We start from the raw sequence: 22825 nt of genomic DNA, 5'->3' as shown, positions 1-22825 counted from the left end.
ATCTATTAAAACGCTATCGGTAGCCTTTGATAATCACTGACAAACCACCCAATGCGATGTCAAGCAAGCCGAGACCTCACTTTTTTTTTCGAGGTAATGAATGCTGTGGAAGCCACCTGTAATCAAGAGATATGTTATATTTACTATCTGTTTTTTTTATTTTTATTAATACAGAAGCGTTTTTTATTTAAAAAAAATGGCGTTTTTTATTTAAAAAAAATTGATTCCGAGATAACTCATAATATTGAACCAACAACAGAATTTGAAGCCCAGAACCATTCACATTCCGGATTGTTTTCCAAAATGCAGCAAGGTCCCGTATAAAATTACTCTTTACAAGTTTTGTATTTTATGCAACACTTTTTACAAATTTTGTATTTTATGCAACACTTTATACTAGGTATAAAGGATCTTTCCAAAAAATTAATTGCATTTCATTCTGGTTTCTATTACATTCTACACCAAAGCTTCCTTTTCATTATGGTTTCTATTACATTCCTAATCAACGCACATTGAACAGCGGAATGACAGCTACAGTATCGGAGAGATACATTAAAAACTTGTTGGCAAGCAAAAAATTTTCAGATGCATATACATTTTTTTTATCTGTTTCTTTCTTTCTTTTTGTACTAGCAGCCTGTTGCTTCTTGGGTTCAAGCCAAAAAGCAGCCTGTTGCTTCTTGGGTTCAAGCCCTAAACGACTCACTATAGGGGATTTGAATCTGAATCTGTGTTGTTTCAACAAACTTATTAACGAATTGAAATGCCCCTGGGGCTACATTTTTTCTCTCTTATCTTTGAACGTTTTTCAATTTAATTTAATAATACATCTACAAAATTAGCAACCATAAATTTTGAGTATTCTGGACAACAACCAAAAAGGGGAAAAAAAGAAGCATTCTTTACCACACTTTCACTATGGCACCATGTTTCCAATTCGCCACCGGTCATTTGTAAAGCTCTCAAATTCCGAATTCGAAGACAAGAAGGCAGGGAAGTGTCTGGACACTTACTCCAGCAAAGCCATAGAAGCTGATCCGCTTGTTTCAGAAACTCGGATATGCTTCTCAAACAATTACCTTCGGCCCTCAATAGGTGCAACGTGCTCATATCAACATAAGGCTGCAAAGAGTTGTGGAACGACTGGTCAGGTATTCCTTGAACCCTGTTTATCCCGCGCACCTGAATTATTATCTGAAAACTGTTAGAAAACAATATGGACTTACTCGTAAATCCAAACAGTATTAACAATATATAACTTGTAAAATTTTCAGAACTAACATTTTGATTCAAACACGTACATTTGGTTGTATAACCGCATTACGAAAAAGGCCGTCAGTGGGGCGCCAAAGACGACGATGACATCTCGGAAGTTCTCTATCAGCGAAATCTCTGCCCAAGTCTCTGAGGTGATCGTGCATTTTTATACGGTTTTGACAGTCGATCTCCAGAATACACTTGTACTCTAGGTTCTGCAGATTCAGCTTTCCTCCCCAACCAGATCTGTCCCATATGCTTATGGCCAGATCTTTATCTTCTTCTATGAAGAAACAGGCAATATCTAAGAATATCTCTCTTTCCTGGGTGTCGAGACTGTCGTAACTAATCCTAAGACTGTTTTGTATTTTGGGGGGAAGTACTAAACCCGATAATTTCAGCAATTGGGCTTCCCAATACTCTAAATATTGTTTATAAAGATGAGACCCTAGAACTCTGAGAGACAATGGCAATCCATCACACGCATCCAAAAACTTTGCAACCACTTCTTCAAATCCCGCACGGGGTTTAGGCTCCTGAAAGGCATGCATGCAGAAAAGCCTTTGTGACTGTTCTCTGTCGAGGCCTGACAGCTTGTAAATCAACGAGACTCCGTTGGTTTAAAGAAAATCCCTATTGCGAGATGTAAGTAGGATTAAGCTATCGGAACTAAGAATATCTTTAAGAGGTGAAAATAATGCTTTTAACTGCCTGGAATCATTGATATCATCCAAAATTATGAGGGCTTTATAACCCAAGAGACGATGAGAAAGCTCTGATTTACCTTCAACAATGTTACTAACTGCCAGATCCCCTGAAGTCAAGCCTTGGAGGAGTTTATTTTGAACAGAAATTAAAGAAGTTTCGGCTCTCACATCTTCCAAAAAACAAGATCCACGGTAGGCTGACCTGTTGCGGTTAAAGAACTCTAATGCCAAGGTTGTCTTCCCTACACCACCAGAACCCACAATCCCCACAACCTTGGTCTCCACGCTGGGTCGCTGCTGCAGCATCACTGTTTTCTCAAAATCTTGTAGCTTTTCGTCCAAACCAGTTGGATATTCAGCTACAAACAGTTGAGGCTTTCTAATTTTTTCTTCCACCAATTGAACTACATTCTCCAGGAGTTTGCCTTCGTCGCTGGTTATTCACAGTAAAACCAAACGTGAGTGCGAAAAACTTCGTTTATCAATACAATCAAACTATTAGGGACACAGAGACTAAAAGTTCTTACCCATAATATGCCTTTAGCTCCAAACCGCAAGTGTGAAACCTCAAGCAATGCTTTTTTCCAATCTGCAATTCTTTGTTGTGGGTATCTCCTTTTCTTTTCATGACCTCGCAAGGCTTTACCATAGACTCCATTGTTGCCCGCCGCGCAACCAATAAATCTCAAGATTTGACCCAATAGTCCATGTTGCCTGTCATCTGTCCTGATCCGTAGATCACAAGGATTAACATTATAAAAGATTGGAATAACAGTAAGAATGAACTAAATTACCTTATCGTCTACAAAGGCAGCCCAGAAACGAGCAATGGCTCGGTCATATGGATCTTTGGGAATTCTTGCGAACAGGGTTCGATTTCAGGAGCAGCTCGCTCTTAGCTCTGAGATTCTCTTCCGCGAACTGGTAATCGATACCTAGCAAATGCCACTCGAGTCATACCGAACCGCTTTACCTGCCCCTTTTCTCCCCGTTTTTTTATTTCAGTTTTATTTTAGTTTTCGATCAACGATCGAAATTCGTTCAATCGTCTAACACCATCCAGATCGAAATTCGTTCAATCGTCTAACACCATCCATCTAAGGGTGAACAATAAGACACGGGGGCAGCTGGGGGAGTCCATTTCAGATGGGAACGCCTTACGGCGTAAACATAATAAATAGTTAATTACTTAGATGAAATATGTCTTATTAAAAAAATATGTCCATTAGTGAAAGAACACCCGACTTAGATATTAGTGAAAGAACACCCGACTTAGATATTTATAACGAGCGCCCTCATTGTAGTATTCATCATTCTATCAATTATTTATCTATCAATACATTTATACAATTACGGATTTATTCTATCTTCAAATACAATCAAAAACTGTTTATTTACACCCACATACATAACAGATCCGAAATATAAGTACATTATAAAAAATTCCCTATACCAAAAGCTTTATTAATTTGGAAGTTGGCTTTGAATCCAAATCTCCAAATCCCTACATGTAATAGCGCCCTTTGTCTTTGCTACAAACATCACCATCTTTGGCTTCTTGTCATTATCCAATTGCATGTTTTACTACTGCAATGGTACTTCCATGTTGGTGAATTTTAGTTTGCCATCCCCAAAATTTGCTCATAGAGCTCTCTAAATATATAGTTACCTGTTTATTTATCCATATTACATAAATATCATAAAAGAATGGTTCTCTGGTTCTCCCAACCTATGAGTACGTATCTTCCTGTCAATTTAACCGTGCTTCATAACTCTGATAACACAATGGTAAAGTGAAAATATGTTCTGGACATTGAAATGCTACATATATTAAATAGAAAATATAACACCTATTCCTTGGCTACACATCCATGATAGAGAATATAGATAAGCTTGATTGGTAGGAAAGTCATAATCCGCAGAGGAACACTGCTCATCATCACCAATGCAAGATTGCCAACATATATAAGCTTGGTCATCATGCAACCAAAATTTAACGGCTATTCCATGGCTACCAATCATAATTGATTACGTAAATAAGCTTGACTAGTAGGCAAGTCGTAATCCACAGTGGAACACTGCCCATCTTCACCAGTGCAAGATTTGCCAACATGCATAAGCTTGGTCATTATGCAAACCAATGCTTATGGCTTGTTTTACTGGGTTTTTCTTTTTTCACTAACTCAGGGTTCATTCACTCAATGCTCGAGACATCCACAACTATCTCTACAAGAACACAGTTTCTTGTTGAAACAATAGAAACAATGAGCATCCCTCACGACAATCTCCTGCATAAGAAGCTTGGGCATGGACTTCATAGCAGAGTGACAATGACTAGAACTTAAAAAGGTTCTTCTGTACATGTACGACTGTCTTAGGAGAACTGAACATGTTATAAAGTCCAGAGTCCAAATGCGATGACCAGATTTTGCTATGGTGGGAAAGATCGTGATCCTTTTACTCAAAACCATTTGGTAGAAATCCCATGTTGGGTATGGTGGAAACGAACGTCATCCTTTTACTCCTCAAAACCATTTGGTAGAATTCCCACGTTGGCTGTATATGCCACAGCATTCATCTGATCAGACAAAGTTTCAACTTCGCATAAATTGTTTCTCTTTGTGGGAGTAGTCTATCCCCCTACGAGGAAAGCATGGACCTGTTTGTTAATAACAATCCAACTGCAACCGGGTTTCTTTTTCACCTTCCTTTCTTTCATCCTGTTCCGCACACTGCCAATGTCATCCCACCTACCAGCTGCTGCATAGATGTTTGACAACAGTACATACGGTGCTGGATTTTGGGGATTCAGCTCAATAAGGTGTTGTGCTGCCTTTTCTCCGAGGTCTATATTGTTATGCGTTCTGCAGGCACTGAGAAACGAACCCCACATGTCAGCATCCGGTTTAAATGGCATTTTGTTAATAAGGTCGTTTGCCTCATCCAAGCACCCTGCCCGGCCAAGAAGGTCTATCATACAGCCATAGTGCTCCATTGCAGGAGTAATGTGATAAAATCGAGTCATGAGATCAAAGTATTGCCTTCCCTCGTCCACTAACCCTGCATGGCAGCAAGCAGACAAAACACCCACAAAAGTAACACGGTCAGGCTTTATGCCAGTGAATTGCATTTGTTCAAAGAGTTCCAGGGACTCCTTGGCACATCCATTTATTGCATACCCTACAATCATTGCAGACCAGGAAGCAGTGTCTTGTTGGCGCATTCTGTTAAACACCTTGCGTGCATCTTCTGTGCTCCCACATTTTGCATACATGCCTACAAGGGTATTTCCCACAACCACATCAGAATGAAACCCACTTCTAATTACTACTTCATGGGCTTCACTGCCTCGTTCCAGAGCTGCCAAAGCTGAACATGCAGGTAAGACAATGACAAAAGGTTTCTGTATTCGGTTTTATATTTACCATTTGCATCCGTCCAAAAAGTTTCAGGGCGTTTTCAGCTTGCCCATTCTGTGAATATCCTCCAATCATTGCATTCCACGAGACAACATTAGATTCAGGCATTGTCTTAAACAAGTTTAGAGCCTCTTCAACTTGCCCATTCTGTGCAAATCCAGAAATCACTGCATTCCACGAGATCACATTTCTTTCAGGCATGATCTGAAAGAGCTCGAAGGCCTCTTTAACATATCCATTCTGCACATACCCTGCAATCATAGTATTCCATGAAACCAAATTATGTCCAGGCATTTTCTCAAACAGCTCCACCGCGTTTTCCACATCCCCACACTGCGCATACCCTGCAATCATTGTATTCCATGAAATGACATCTCGTTTGGGCATCTCTTGAAACAACTTCAGGGCATCACCGACCAGTCCATTCTGTACATAGCCTGCAACCATAGCATTCCATGAGACAACATCTCGTTGAGGCATTTTGTCAAACAATTCGCGTGCAAACTCAATAAACCCATGTTTGGCATACATATCCACAAGTCCATTTCCCACAAACACATTCGTTTCGAATCCACCCTTACGAATTTCACCATGAACTTCCCTCAGGACTTCCAAATCAGTACACGCCGGGAGAATGCTGGAAAAGGTAAAATGATTGGGCTGTAAACCCATATCTTGCATTTCATGAAAAAATCCCAAGGCCTCCTGAGCATGCTCGTGCCGGGCATAAGCTGCAATCATGGCGGTCCACGAGACCACATTTTTCAGAGGCATTTCATCAAAAACCCTGCGAGCCTCTATGAGGCTCCCTAACTTAACGTATATACTAACCAGTTTATTTCCTAGCGAGATATCCTGGCATTCAAATTGCGTTTGAACCATGTGGGCATGGACTAGTTTGGCATCTGGAAGAGATTTAGCATTCAGGCATCCCTGCAACAGAGAATCGTAAGTAGAGGAGTATGGCCAAATCCCATTCTCAACCATGTCCTGCAAAATGCGCAGTGATTCCCTCAACCGACCCTGTTTACACAAACTTTTTACCAACCCATCATTCCCTTCTTTCGTTTTCAGAGTATCTGTTGTAGCTTTGCATCTGTTGGAAATTTCGAGAACTGGTTTCACTGACAACACCATTTTTCTTCTTATGATCGTTTCTCGCTGCCATTGCCATGGCTATTTTATTAGTCCCCCATTACCTGCCGCAAGGCAGCAGGGACCATTGCAACGAGTACGCGTTTGTTCCAATGTATTTCAGGAGCAGCTCTGAGATTCTCTTCCGCGAACTGGTAATCGATATCTAGCAAATGCCATGCGAACCCGCACAATGAAGGTACTCAGAGTCATACCGAACCGCTTTACCTGCCCATTTTCTCCCCCTTTTTTTATTGCAGTTTTATTTTAGTTTTCGATCAACGATCGAAATTCGTTCAATCGTCTAACACCATCCATCTAAGGGTGAACAATAAAACACGGGGGCCGCTGGGGGAGTCCATTTCAGATGGGAACGCCTAACGGCGTAATAAAAAAAAATATTAAAAATTTGGAACAGCATTTTTTATTCTTACATTGAATTAACCTTTTTCCTTTGATTTAAGAGATGTTATTAGCTTTAGTAAATTTGAGTAAAGATTTTTAATATTTTACTTAATTTGGAATTTTAATCTTGTATTTTTTATATTAAAGGTAAATTTATGATCCATTCAAATTCACCTATATGAGAAAGTAAGTACTAAATGCATGAGATAATTTATTCTCCATTCAAATTATATATAATAATACATAGTTATATTTAGTAATTAATCTTAATTTATTAATAAGATTAAAAATTTATATATAATTTAAGGTTCAAGCTAATGTTTTGGTAGAGATTAGTAAAAAAAACATTTTTATTATTTTTTGAGGACGTGACATACTTATACATCAGGGTCATACTAGGTTGTAGAATGCACTTCTGATACAATAAAAAATTAAAATAAAATAATTATTAATAATTAAAGTAGCGTAGATCCATCTTAATTATGGATCTAGTAAGTTCTATAAAACATCAATTCTCTTGAGGTGTAAACCTCTTTTAGAATAAAACAAAATTCAATCCTCTCATAAATTAATACATCTTAAATTAAAATAGATCTAAAATTGTTTATAATGTAATTATACTTTTATGAAATTTATTTATAGTTTTTATTGAAACTTTAATAACATGTATTAGTGAATTCAGTGTGCTCTTCTTGTTTACCAAACAGAACGAGCAATTCTAAATTGAATCAACCCGTATGATCCATCTTCTTGGATTTACAGTGCTCTCCTTGTTTACCAAGGAGGACGAGCAATTCTAAATTGAATTAACCGTTATGAACCATCTTCCATCATCGTTTATGGTTGTATTTCCTTTTCCCACACATTTAATTTATCTTGATTTAATTTATTTCATAAATATAACTTATCTAGATGTAACTTGATTTAATTTATTTCATAAATATAATACTTTAATCTACCTCAGACATGTGAATTTTTTTTGTAAAATCTATTGTGCTCGAGTTGGTGTGAAAAGCTGTGAAATGCAAAGCTAAGTCAACATTTTTCAAGATTTTTAAGAGATTACATTTAATTTAAAAGGTAAGAAAATTATAATCTTTTAAGTAATAAATGTATTATTTTTTAAGCTCCAACGCACTTTCATATTCGACCACTCAGGTGGCAGAAAAGCAAGGGGATTCGACTATTACTTTCACATAAGTCATTTATTTATCCATTTTAGAACCAAAAATAACTAATCTTTTACATAACAGCTCTGCATTCTTACCAATTTAATAACATTTGTTTTTTACGACTACTCAGGTGGCAGTAAAGCAAGGGGATTGGACTATTACTTTACACAAGTCATTTATTTATCCATTCTAGAACCAAAAATAACTGAACTTTTACCTAACACCTCTGCTTTCTTACCAATTTAATAACATTTTTTCGACTACTCAGGTGGCAGAAAAGCAAGGGGATTGGAGTATATCTTTACTCTAGGCATATCCAAAGAAAAGCATGGTTGGAATATGGGAACAATGTGGAGGAATTTGAACCGTTAATCTCTTACTCAAATTAAATCAAATTATGGAAAATAACTTTTACTCTTCCTACTAGCATTACTACTTGTGAAATTCAGTGGTGAAACTTTTACTAAAATTCAATAAAATTATGGAATACAGATTTTATTCTTCCTGTTAGCAGTATTAATCCTCTGTAGGACATTGTCTAAAAACGTTAGACACTTTGATTTTTTTATTTTTATCAACATCTCAAGAATTCTAGGAAGTAGATTGGATCATAGTTTATAAAACATAGACAACTAGGAAGGCACTACGACCTTTCTCACTCCATGAAGGAAGTTAAGATGTTATGATATTTATTCAAATTTGTAATGCTGACTATTTTGAATAATGCATTCAAATTATTGTTTTATATTGATATGTAAACTTATTATTTAATACCCATTAAATTAAGAATAATTAAATTTGTGTCAAATTTGTTAGGGTGGGTTAGGTAAACTTGGCTCCAGTGGTTTTTTAACTCTAGGTTTATGAGAGTATGTGGTTTTACCCATGGTATTTCTCTCCAGTGTAGCCTATTTAATTGCCGAAAGACATTGTTGTGGCCATTGGAATCCCAAGCGCTAGTGTATTTAGAGAATACACTAGTGTATTCTCTAAATACACAGTGGTTTTTTAACTCTAGGTTTATGAGAATATGTGGTTTTACCCATGGTATTTCTCTCCAGTGTAGCCTATTTAATTGCCGAAAGACATTGTTGTGGCCATTGGAATCCCAAGCGCTAGTGTATTTAGAAACCACCACTTTTCTTAGTGTTTCATGATTGTAACAACTAGTATCAGAGCTTGGTATCACACAAGTGACATGGTTCTGAGAGTGAGAAAGGAACCCTAAATTGTTAGCTTACAAGATATAGCAGAGAACCCCCAAGATCTTAACACAAAATCAGTGATATTCAATATCAACTCATCACCATTGAATTTGTAGCCCTAAGAAATAAAAATGGGGGCATAGAGCATAACTCCAATCATGATGCTGAAGCGATGAAAAAAATATAATTCGGGAGATTAAGCTTAGTTGTGACCTATAAAGTAGAAGTCAGTGGGGAATCTATGATAATGGAATAAATTGGAGGCCATAGATGCTATCACGGATCAATCTTCCGTCACTGGGGATTACATCTATAAGAAAGTAATTATGACCGGGGACCGTGCCATTGAAACAATCAGCGAGCCAGGAAGGCAGTCGAGCTCACCAACACTGCCAAGGATTATAATGCTAAGAAGACCTCAATTTCTAGACATTATAAGATTTCAACATTTCAACAAATAAATTACTACTACAACATAGTGGGGGGTTTCAAGACAATATTTGAGACAATTTTTGGGTAAATTGTCTTAACTTAGACAAATAAAAAAAGTGTATTGTCTTAAATATTGTATTTAAGAAATTGTCTCAAATTATTGTCTTAAAACATCATCTCTGTAGCGACAATATATAACACAATCATAATTGTCTCTAAGGAGACTATTTTATTTTTTTCTGTTGCGAGACAACAATTAGTATTAAAGACATGTTGTCTTTATAGAGACAAAATGTATTTAATCCTAGCTATGGTCTCCCTAAAGACAATAAAAAAAGTATATTTAAATACAATACAATCTCACTTTCATATCTTTAGAGACAAATATAAAACAATGACTCTAGAAAATTATCTCACCATTGAAATATATAAGTATAAAAACCATTTAATTAAAAATAAGAATTTAATTAATTCATTTTAGGGCACAGTGGAATCAAAGCACCAACCTCCTACTTATAAGGCAGGTGCTCTAATTCCCTTGAGCTAGAACCCTTTAAATAATTATGTGAGGAGTTATGACAGTCTTTGAAATTGCATATATAGGCACTAATTTTAAAAAATACTCTACATATAATGGAATAATCTCTATAAAATCTATAATTTATAAACTAGCTAAAAATTCATGTCACTATAACTGCCAGTACAAAAATTGCATACACTAAGAACAAAAGAATTTTAATTTTTAAATGAATTAGCTATTTTTACTAGAAATTTTCAATTTTTTAATTACTAACTCTTTCACTAATGAGAATTAAACCTAGTTAGAAGATGTATAGATTCCTCTATGAAGAAAAATAAAATAAACACAAGTACCCTTAGTCCTTACCATGGATATGTCAAAACACAAATGTAGGATCTATAGGGTCTATAAAGATACAATCTAGACAACATTTGGGTTCTGAATATACCATGTACATGTAAGTACTACTACATTTTCTCATAGCCACATCAAACTCCTCATAATGAAATAGGATATTTATAACTCCTTTAGACAGGAAATTCACAACATAACTAAGAAAGAATAAGAACATCCATAACCTCTTAGACAAATACATGTAACTAGAATTTTGATTTTATTACCCTCAAACATTATTTATAATTTTAACATTGAAAAGGATTGATAAAAACCAGTGTATAGAAAATAAAGAAATGGTGGATGATTAAGAAGATAGAAACAAACTTAAAGCACTTCCATAATAAATATACCATAAGTAGTTCCATCACTTACAATTCCAATGTGTTTGCACAAATATTGTATAGTTCCTAAATAGAGTAGAAACAACAAACTAGGAACTACAATGCTTTGTAGCATAGGTTATTACATGTTCTTTCATTGTTCAATCTTGCTAATGTTAATAATCAGATGGCTAAAATTATAGGTACAATTTGAAGAATCATCATAATACCATAACCTAATGAATTTGAAATACATGTTGCATACATAACATTAGAAGCTTCTCAAAATTCAAGAATCACCCAATATAAGAGAGAGATGAGATATACCTATTCAATCCCACCACAAGAAATTACTTGTCTGTACAACAAATGTAGGTCTAATGCCACCCTCCTATGTTAGGCACTCTACCAATGTAAAGTGAATAGTTAGAAAGTAGGGAATATAAAAACAAATATTTAGATATAACATTATTTCCTACCTTGTGTTTTGTTCATGGAAAATAAAGATATATATTAAGATAAATAATTCTACTAGGATTGACATACCTCTAGCTCAAAGTCCAAATACCCATAAAGTTCAAGTAGCGGATGCCCAAAATGAAAGTTGTGTAAATGTAACAATTACATTGCATGCTACAAAAAGTAAGCATGTGCAAAGAAAGTATAAGGCCCTACCTCAATTAATAAATGGATTGTCAAAGACATAATCCTCTGAAAGAAAACATTCTATTTGAAGCAAACTCAGAAACGATATAAATAACAATTTGTATATCAGTTCCAAAGGAAGATAAAAATAGAGGAAGATAGCAGTCTCGTTTCTTAGAAATAATAGAAAAGAAAAGAAAAGAAATCAATAATGTTATTTCTTTTTAAATAGATATTCATTTAGAGAAAACTCATGCTTACCATAGAAACAAGATTGATTATCATAGCAATTTCATTTCAGCTAAATAATTCCCAAAAACTTCACTATGGATGAGATTTAAATAAACTACAATGATAGTGGGAATATCCACCCCCCAAAAAATACAATCCATACGTAGCAGCCGATAGCTCACATTTTTTTTGGGTGCTATTGACCAAATATTAGTTGCAATACCATGCTGCAAAAGTTAAGGTTACAAACCCAGTCAACTCATAACAACACGAAATTTCCCACATGTTTAGGTGAGACATTCCATATAGCTTAAATTACAATGAAAAGGAAATAAGTAATACAAATATAAAGTTCCAATTCAAACAATCTACAATACAAGGCTGGAAGGTGGATCACTCTAAATATATCATGTGAGACTAAATGTCCAAATACCAAACAAAAACTGAAATTGGAGGTTAACAACACCTATGTGGAGTACTAAAAAGGTATGTTTTTGATGATCATTTCAGTGGCTTTTCAGTAGAACTTGTAAACCTTTTTGCATCATGAACTTGGGAAACAATAAAGAATTATAACAAAACATGTGAGATTAATATGCAGGACTTAGCCGATAACAATTGTCATTCTCTCGTGCAGGAAGCGGTGAAAACGAGGAGTTGCTGTTCCAAAGAAAAAGACAAGGACAAGGTAACTGTTGTCCCTTTGACGGGAGACCGAGTACAAACAAGGCTAAGCAGAACAAAGCAAATCGGCCCTGAAAAGGAGGAGAAGATACCAGCTCGGCACAGGAGAAAAGAGATGATTAAGAATTAACGGTTTGGCGAATCCCTCAGGATCTTTGATCCCGAGGGATCGCTGCTTTATCTATCTTGTTACTTAGACATCTCCGTCGTCACCCTTATATAAAGGGACAACACTGTTAGCTTTGGGGGATGATTATGCTTTTATGTAATTTCTGTTAAGATCAAAACTTTGATCATCGAGTCTCAATAAGAACTGGTTCATTGTATTTTTGTTTCATGCATTAATACAAACTTGGTGATTATTTTATCTCTATGTCTGGATTAACCTAAAGCAGTGTACCCTTGGAGGCTAAGGGCATGGCCCCAGAGGACACTTGCTTCTGTATTACTACGATTTGATTTCAGCATGATTTGCTTATCGTCGTTATTTGGTAATCTGATACGCTTTATAAGTTTACATCACATTCTCTGTTAAGATTAATTCATTAAGGCTAGAATTGTTGTATTGACTCTGCATTATATTACTATTCCTTTCAGAGTTGATTGAATATTGTTAGTCTTAACCGAATATTGTTACTATTTTGTTACAAAGCTTTTGTGTTGTACATTCATGTTACAAAATCCATCTGAAAATTTTGTTCTTTACGATTGTTGGAATCAGAAGTAATGCTGTTCTATTTTGAAACGCAGTCGTATTCCTTTTAATTAAGATTGATGCTAGATAAGATTACTATTCAAGTGTGTTGTGTGCATATATGATTTCCAAGCACTGTTCCATAACTTATCAGTAATTAGTGTTGTTCTATTAATGTGTGCTGCTTGATCTGCCTTAAGAGTGAAAGATTGTTGTTTGATTACGATGAATGCATTTGAGTTAGTAGATTAAGTTTGATTACTGCTCGCGAGACTTAGTTGTTTAGATGCTGTTCCATTTCAGAATTGCTGTTCCATTCCAGATTTGTTGTTCGATTTCTTATTTGCTGTTCCATTTTCTTATCTGTCGTTCCATTTACTAGCAATTGTTGTTTTGGTGTGAGAGACGATCTAAGGCTGTAGTGAGCCTTGGAATTTACTGTCTAGCTCCCAGACCCGTGGTCTTTTCTCTAATTTCCTTTCCATCAGTTTCCAAAGGGATGGGTTATCGCTGCCGAATCCTTGACTGGTAAGTTGCCTATTTTTCTGAGTGTGTGATTTACTCTTTTGAAGTAACTTAGTTATAGACAAGCATCTGTTTACTCTTGTATTTTTGAACGCTGTACTACTAGCATTACTCTGACAAATGATAGCCTCAGACTGAGACACTCTTTGAAATAACAAAACGCTCCCGGATTGACATATTAATGTGAGGTAATTAGAGGTGAAAGAGACCCTTTTTATAGCTCTAGATTTTGGCGCCGTTGTCGGGGAAAGAGTGTAGCCATTTCTCCTTTTCTTCAGAGTAGTGTACGAACCTGCTAGGGAAGAGTTGGACCTTAAAAACGGAAGGTAAGAACCTGCGTACGGAGCATGTAAAAGCCCTGCTCCACTGTCCGCTTTCCTAGCAGATTTTCTGTTGCTTTGTTTGAATAGAATTTAGTAGTTCATTTGAGTGCATGACTAAGCAGAAAAAACCAGAAAAAAATATCAAACCTCCACCCAAACTTGAAAAAGCTAAGGGGCTGGTGACCCTTTGCCGAACAACCTTCATAGACGAAATCTATAAGAAAACAGAATCTCAGCCATCAGTAGGACCCAGGAAAATCATTTCTAAACAACCTACTAGTTCCCTTCAGGCCACAGGATCACCATCTGTAGCCTTTGCTGAGGTGCATAGTCAAACTGAAGAGCAGGACTTTCAAGAAATTGAAAATTCTACTCCAGAACTATTGCAGGAAGGGAATTTCAGCAATCTTTGTGAAGGAGAAGGAGAAACAGGGGAAACCGAGGAACCAAGATCTCCTATTGGAACAAATCAGCCATTAAATAGTCCAGATAAGGGGATGCTGCAAAAGTAATTGTTGAAGGAACCCAATCTCCTCAGACATCAGGCATCCTCATTATCCCAGATAAAGGAAGTGTTATTAAAACTATCCCTACCAAAGCCATTCCCTCTCAACCTAGGAATACCCTCCTAGATATCCCAGAAGGTTACTAGCATATATTCGATCCTATGGCTCAGAATCAGCCAAACACTCAAACCTCTACATTTCAATAACCTATAGTGGATTCTGCAGCAAATGCGCCCATGAAAGCAATCCCTCTTCAAGATATCCCTACATTTCACGGTCTCACATCAGAAGATCCGGATGCATTTTTATTTGAATTTGATGTGTTGTGTAGGGGATATGATTACACCACCGACCCCCATAAATTGAAATTATTTCCCTCTACATTAAAAGGGGATGCTTTAAGATGGCTTATGGGATTAGGTGGTGGGGTCATAAACAATTGGGATTAAATGAAAGAATCTTTCTTAAAAAAATATCAGGATTATTGCAGGTCTAGAGAATTAAAGGATGAAATATTCCAAATGACAGCCAAACCAAATGAAACATTAGAGGAGTATGTGGAATGTTTTCAATACAATCTACAAATGTCTCCTTATGCATCACTACCTTTACCTGATAATGTATTAAAAATTGCATTGATAAGGGGCATGAAGGAACAATGGATGGAAACATTAAACATCATGGGAAAAGGGGATATTTATCAAGAGAATTTTGCTGACATCATTGATTTATGTATCAGGAGTTTGAGAGTCAGCACAAGAGTAAAACAGGCAGAACATGATCGGTTTGTAAGGGATAACAAAATTTCAACAGAAGGAGTAACACGTGTAGAAATTCGAAATTTATTGGAAAATTTTAGAACTGATATTCTGGGGACACTAACTGCACAACTTGATATTATGCAAGCTAAACAAAAGTAGATGGAAGCAGAATAGAATTTGGCGATCTTCTGTCCCCGATGCAGGAAAAATCATAGTCACAAGGAATGTCCACTGGATACAGTCCAAACATGCGCCATCTGTACAAAAGATCACCTTACGGAAAGCTGCCCCTCACTTCCTGGATTGAAAGCGGTACATAAGGAAGCGAAAGAAGAACCAGAATCGATGTACTTGATCAACTAGTGCCGCCAGTGGCAGCCGAGACAATCTGGTATGTTTCTAGACCCAACTTCTTCTTATCAGCCTGCACAGTATAATGCTCAACAATATAGTATGTGGCAAAGTCAGTCCCAACCCCCATTTTCAAACTGGTCACCACAGTCATTTCCTTCTTCAAACCAGTGGCTGAATCAGGCAAGCCAATCTGGTTGGCCGAATTTCCCTTACACTCCACCATATTGGCAAAGTAGCCCATATCCTCCACAATGGACTCTCCCTACTTCACAAAGTTCAGCCGGGCAGACAAACTAGCAGAGACCGATGCATCAGCCAATAGGAACTATTCCACTCCCTCAACCTACACTGCCAGCCTTACAACAAAATCCCCAGTCTAATCTGAGAACACAACTCCCAACCCAACCCAACCCAACCCCAATCCAAATAATAGACCGGTCCAATCTCTCCAAATCATAGAATCACCAGAAATAGGACCCGGCCTAAGGGAGTGTAATGATCTTCAGTTACGATCTGGACGTATTATTGAGGGAGATAAAACAATTCATATTGAAGATCAGTTACCAAGAGAACATCTATTGCAACAAGAGGATGTGAATAAGCAACAGACTCATAATCAAGCAACCACATCCTCTCCTCCGTTCCCAAAATGATTAGTCATACCTCAACCTTTACAATATCCTGATTTTGACATTCTGGGAGAATTACAAAATCTGTTCATAAAAATCCCATTCCTCCAAGCCATTCAAGACATTCCTATATACGCAAAAACTATCAAAGACTTGTGCATAAAGAAACCAAGGAGGAATATAACAAATAATCCAAGAGTCCAAGTAGTCGGCACCTTATCTGATTTACTATTAGGGAAAGAAACACCCATTAAATATGAAGACCTAGGAAATCCAATTGTAACTGTTAAAATTTATGGTCAGACCCTGTCTAATGCCTTAGTTGATCTAGGAGTTGTAATTAATATTCTAACAACCACTACTTGCCAAAAGCTCGGCATTACATTTGTAGAACCCACCTCTACTTTGCTAGAATTGGCTGACCGATCTGTGGTTAGGCCAGAGGGTACTCTACATGATGTCATTGTCTCTGTAGATTCCTGGGAATATCCAACCGATTTCTTGATAATTAATCCAAAAACCCGACTTGATGGACACCCGCTAATTCTAGGTAGACCTTGGCTTGCCACTGCCGATGCTTACATTTGCTGCCGGCAAGGAAATATGACCATAACCAAAGGACCAAATATCAAGAATTTAGTTCTATATCCTCCAGCGCAGCCAAGTGTCACAATAATTAAAACTAACAAGCACCTTGTATCATACCTTACTGATAACATTAGATCTCCATTAACTATACAAGAGGCACTTGATTTTAAATACCAAACAGAAGATGATGCCATTAATAACTTCATTAGTCAAACTGAATCTGGATCCTGCACACAGTGTCACATGATAGAAGCAGCATTTGATAATGAATTAGAAGAAGATCCTCTGAAAGATACACATGATCAAACAATACTCGTTACTTCTGTTGCAAATAGTAAAATTGTGGAAATTGAACCGGGAAAAACCTTAAACATTAATGCCAACCTCACACCTGAACAAGAAACGAAGCTCATCCATTTGTTAAGAAAATATCAAGAAGCATTCACATGAGATTACCCTGATATGAAAGGAATTGACCCCCAATTATGTACACACCACATTTACATAGAAAAGGATGCCAGACCTGTTCGTCAACCTCAAAGGAGACTTAATCCTCATCTAAAAGATGTGGTAAAAGCTGAACTTCAGAAACTTTTAGATGTCAATTTTATCTATCCTATCTCCGATAGTAAATGGGTCTCTCCGCTTGTGGTGGTACCAAAAAAGAATGGGAAATGGAGAATCTATGTGGATTACAGGGAACTAAATAAAGCAACACAAAAAGACCACATTCCTCTCCCATTCATAGACCAAGTATTAGATACTTTAGCAGGAAAGAAATTCTTTTATTTCCTGGATGGCTTCAGTGGATACAATCAGATTCAGATTGCCCCTAAAGACCAGGACAAAACCACTTTTACTTGTCCCTGGGGAACATTTTCCTATCGAGTTCTACCTTTTGGCTTATGTAATGCTCCTGCCACATTCCAAAGGGCTATCCTTAGTATTTTTTCAGATTTAATAAATGATGGACTTGAAGTATACATGGATGACTTTACACCATATGGAGATGATTTTGATCCAGCATTAGACACCCTAGAAAAAGTCCTACAACGTTGCATCGCTACTAGCCTTTGCTTAAGCCACGAAAAATGTTACATGATGATGACTGAAGGACTTATCCTAGGACACTATGTTTCAGCAGTCGACATTCAGGTAGACCAGGCCAAAATCCAAATTACTTTTTCTTATTCCCACTCCTACTACTAAAACAGAGGTACGCAACTTTCTTGGATTTTCTGGTTATTATAGATGATTTATAGAACATTATTCGCACATTGTTGCACCTTTATATGCATTAACTGGTAACGTTGATTTTCTTTGGACAAAAAAATGTGAGCGTGCTTTCAAGGATTTAAAGAATCTCGTATCCACAGCCCCAGTCCTTCGAGGACCAAACTGGGATTTGCCGTTCCAGATATCATCTGATGCCTCAGATACAGCCATTGGCGCAATCCTTGGACAGGAAGAGGATAAAAAACCATATGTTATCTATTACATCAACAAAAATTTATCCCCTGCTGAATTAAATTACACTGTTACTGAAAAAGAATTCCTAGCTGTAATACATTCTGTCAATAAGTTTAGACATTATATTACAGGATATCCTGTTATCTTGTATACAGATCATTCTGACATAAAATATTTAGCAAATAAGCCTATCACAAATGCCAGAATAACTAGATGGTTGATTTTATTGTAGGAATTTGATATCACAATCAAGGATCGACCTGGCAAAGAAAACCCTGTAGCCTATTTTCTCTCAAGAATGCCAAAGCCAATCGACGCAGCAACAATTGAAGATCAATTTCTGGACGAACATCTATTTGTTGTTGCCGTTCAAACACCCTGGTATGCTGATGTTGCCAATTACCTCACAGTAGGTAAACTACCAAAACACCTAACCCCTAATGAGCGCAAACAGATTGTTCATAAGAGTGCTCGATTCTCATGGATTGGGGGCTATTTGTTTCACACAGGGGCAGACATGCATATCAGGAGATGTGTTCAAGAAGATGAAATCTTTGACATCCTAAAAGCCTGTCATGATGGACCATGTGGTGGACACTTCACTGAGCGCAGAACTGGACATAAAGTACTGCAGACAGGATATTATTGGCCCACGATTTTTAGAGATGCAAAGAAATTTGTCCAAGCCTGTGACAGCTGCCAGCGAGTAGGACGTCCTGGTCAATCTGACGATATGCCTCTGAAACCACAGTTAGTCATTGAACCATTCGAGCGATGGGTTCTTGATTTTGTTGGACCTATCCACCCATCATCAAATCAAAAAACATATATCTTGGTGGAAACAGAATATGTCACCAAATGGGTTGAAGCAGAAGCATTGCTAAGAGCCACAGAGGACTCTGTCATATAGTTCTTGTTCCATCTATTTGTACATTATGGCCTTCCAAGGGAAATAATTACAGACGGAGGACCATAGTTTGCTAGGAATAGATTAGCTGCAACACTCAACAATTATCACGTCCAGCATAAAATCACTACTCCATGCCACCCACAGGCGAATGGATAGGTAGAAAGTAGCAATAAGGTAATAGAATCAATCCTAACGAAAACCATTGTGTCACATAGGCGTGATTGAGCTGCCAGACTACCTGAAGCACTTTGGGCCTATAGAACAACATGGAGAAGCACCACTGGTTACTCACCTTATCAATTAGTGTTTGGAAAACAACCCATTTTTCCCATAGAATTCGAAATCCAAACATTACGAACAGCACAGGAAGTTGGCTTAGATCTAAGCGAGGCACAGATTAATTGACTACAGCAGATCAATGAGTTGGACGAAATTAGGTTCTCTACACTTCAAAATAAAGCACTAATTCAACAGTAGCGAGCTAAATGGCATTATGCGCTCATTAAAAACAAAGTTTTCCATGAGGGAGACTGGGCTCTATTGTGCGACTCTAGGTTTTAGGACTTCCCTGGGAAACTCTAGACTCATTGGTTGGGACCATACGAAATCCAGAAGGTACATGACAACGGAACGCTTACTCTAATCACCATTGACGGTTCTGGATATGCCTTCAAAGTAAATGGCCACCGAGTTCGTCTCAATCGCAAACCACTCACTCGGGAATCCTTCTTCCAGCAGCTACACCAGGACACTGATATGGAGATTTTGGGAGAGGAAGAGAAGTCTTCCTCACCTATAATTCATTAAGGAATTCATTTCTTTTCACAATTTGTACATAAGTTCTTTTCTTTGAGTCGTTCTTGTACATATGTTTGAACTAATGTATTCCTGTCATTTTTTCTGTTCCTTTTTTTCAAAAGAACAGCATTTCGATTTTTGCCGTTCCTTTTTCCAAAAGGATGGCATTTGTGTGTCTTTGTTGTTCTTTTTCTAAAGGAACAACATACTTGATTTTCCAAAGGAACAACATCTTTGATTTTCTACTGTTCCTTTTCCAAAGGAACAACATCTTTGATTTTTTGTTGTTCCTTTTCCAAAGGAACAACATCTTTGATTTTCTGCTGTTCCTTTTCCAAAGGAACAACATATTTGATTTTGTGTTGTTCCTTTTTCAAAGGAACTGCATTTGTTTATTCTACTGTTCCTTTTCTAAAGGAACAACACTTCGATTTTTGTTGTTCCTTTTTAAAAAGGAACGACACTGCTGTGTGTTTGTTGTCCCTTTTCCAAAGGAACAACATATTTTTGATTTCTGCTGTTCCTTTTCCAAAGGAGCGACATTTTTGTGTCTTTTTCTGTTCCTTTTTCAAAGGAACAACATTTTTGGTTGCTACTGTTCCTTTTTCAGAGGAATGGCATTTCGAGTGTTTTGCATAGCATTTTTATTTTATTTTTAGCTGTTCCTTTTTCAAAGGAACGACATTGGTGTGTTCTGCTATTCATTTTTCAAAGGAACGACACTTGCATTTTTTATCTATGGTCTTTTGTTGTTCCTCTTTCCAAAAGGAACACCACTAGCATACTTTTTCTCTCCTTGTGAAACAACTTATTCCTTTTGATGATCTAAATTGAGGATGCTTCTTGCCCCTGTTCTTTCAAGTCTTTAAGATACAACTATGCACTTATGCAATGAATACAAAATCACAACATACTGAAATCCGCAAATCATAAATCACTATCTTTATAAGGCTCTGTATTTGTAAGAGGACAAAAGGAAGGACACACTTATTCATCATATTTTGTTGTCATTGTCTAACTAATTTTACTTTGATTGGTTATCTTTATCATGACAATCCCTTTAATCCTCTTTGATTATTGTTTAGGAATAAGAGCAAAGGGTTTATATCTTCCTATTGAGATGATAAGACTTCTTCCACCATTCCTACTCTTAAGGAGCGTTGAACCACCCTTTGTGTATACATAAGGAAAAGTACTTTATGAAAAATAAAAAAGCAAACATGAATTTGTCAAATGCAGGATACGGGGTCTCATCAAGAGCCAGCCTACCATGATCATGAGGATGGAAGTGAAGTGGCATTCCCACTATGGCCACCACACCAGGGATATGGTCCAAAAGGTATATCAAATAAACAAACCTTGGAACAGGAGGTCTCATCACAAGCCGGCCTGCCCACTTTTCGCTCCTTCCTCATGAATGGCGTTATGGCTAACTAGTTACCAAGCCAGCATAATGGCCTACACTTTGACATTACACTCCTTAATATACACATAAAGGATCATGGTTCCAGGGGTGGAATAAACAACTCTGCCAAAGTTATGGACACCTGTCGGCAGCAGAGAAGTGTTAATGGTATTGAAGTCACATTGGTTACACCAATAGGTAAGATACTAATACTCTTTTGTTTCTTATATCCTAGGAACTAATCATATATCATTTCCCGACTTATACATCGCATGAAAATTTATTACCACCAATCATGGCAAAGTAAGTGACCATGACCACTTGATATTTGGCAAGTACGATAGACGTCCTATCCCCCCAACCTCGCATCATATCACAACAGCCTCTTACGTAATACGTGATCCAACTTCATGCCTCGATTTCGGTAATTCGTTGTTCTTCTAAACATGGCATATTTTCATACGATGTTCCTTTATGACTCTGTTGCATATCGGGTGCTAATCCTTTATTTGACGGCTGGGACAACCTATTACATTGCAGGGGGGTAGGTTAACCTCATTATTCCCTGGATTACGTGTCAGCTCACTATTCGGGAAAAGTTATGTACTAGGGTATGGAACGGCTTAATGGCATGCTATTTCTATTTTTGTTACACAAGTTGTTGTTCATAAGCCATTGCTGTTGCATACTCTATTTTTTTCAAAATCATGTGTCTATTACCCTCTCTGTGTTTCAAACAGCACAAAAAGTTGCTATTCCATTGAGAATCTACAGTGAAACCATGGGAGGAAGAGCGATTCGAAGGGAACTGCAGGTGTTGAAAGTCTCCGCTGCTTCCCGGGAAATCCTGGAAAGAGCAGAGTGGCTGACTTATCTCAATCGCTTGCAGGAGTCTATTGAAACAATGGCAATTGAATTCCTGTAGAATCTGCAGGAGGATTACTCCATAGTAAGGGGGACACAGATAGCAGTCACCGATGATATAATCGCAGAAGTCTCGGGACTACCAGCCACCGGACCTATATGGACGCTAAAAAAGGAGAGACTACAGAAGATTATAGAAATCTTCCAAGACAAAGGCCAGAGCTTGATGATTAAAGGGAAGGGAGTTCTGCCAGCAACACTAGGAGAACCCTGGGCAGAATTAGAAAGAACCGTGCAAAGCTACATCACCTGCAAGGGTAGAAAAGACGTGGTAAGACCACGACATCTTAAACTCTTAGTTGTTTTAAAGCAGAAATGCTCTGTAAATCTGCCTGCACTTTTGAATTCGTTACTTCATGACGTTGCACGAAGCTTAAAAAAGGCACAGTATGTAGAGTCAGTTGTTAGTCA

The 22825-nt window shown here is 37.3% G+C and overlaps 1 pseudogene; it reads right to left on the bottom strand.

Annotated features, from left to right (window-relative positions):
* Positions 1–3836: 3836 nt before the first annotated feature.
* LOC149230980 (pentatricopeptide repeat-containing protein At2g13600-like) lies at positions 3837–6719 on the bottom strand (annotated as a pseudogene).
* Between the last annotated feature and the right edge of the window lie 16106 nt (positions 6720–22825).

The sequence above is a fragment of the Pinus tabuliformis genome, chromosome J (genome assembly GCF_031772625.1).
Source record: "Pinus tabuliformis cultivar Carrire ecotype Pingquan chromosome J, CPIR1, whole genome shotgun sequence".
Taxonomy (NCBI): domain Eukaryota; kingdom Viridiplantae; phylum Streptophyta; class Pinopsida; order Pinales; family Pinaceae; genus Pinus; species Pinus tabuliformis.
Note: the sequence above shows the minus strand (reverse complement) of the source record. Positions and strands in the feature narration are given on the sequence as shown.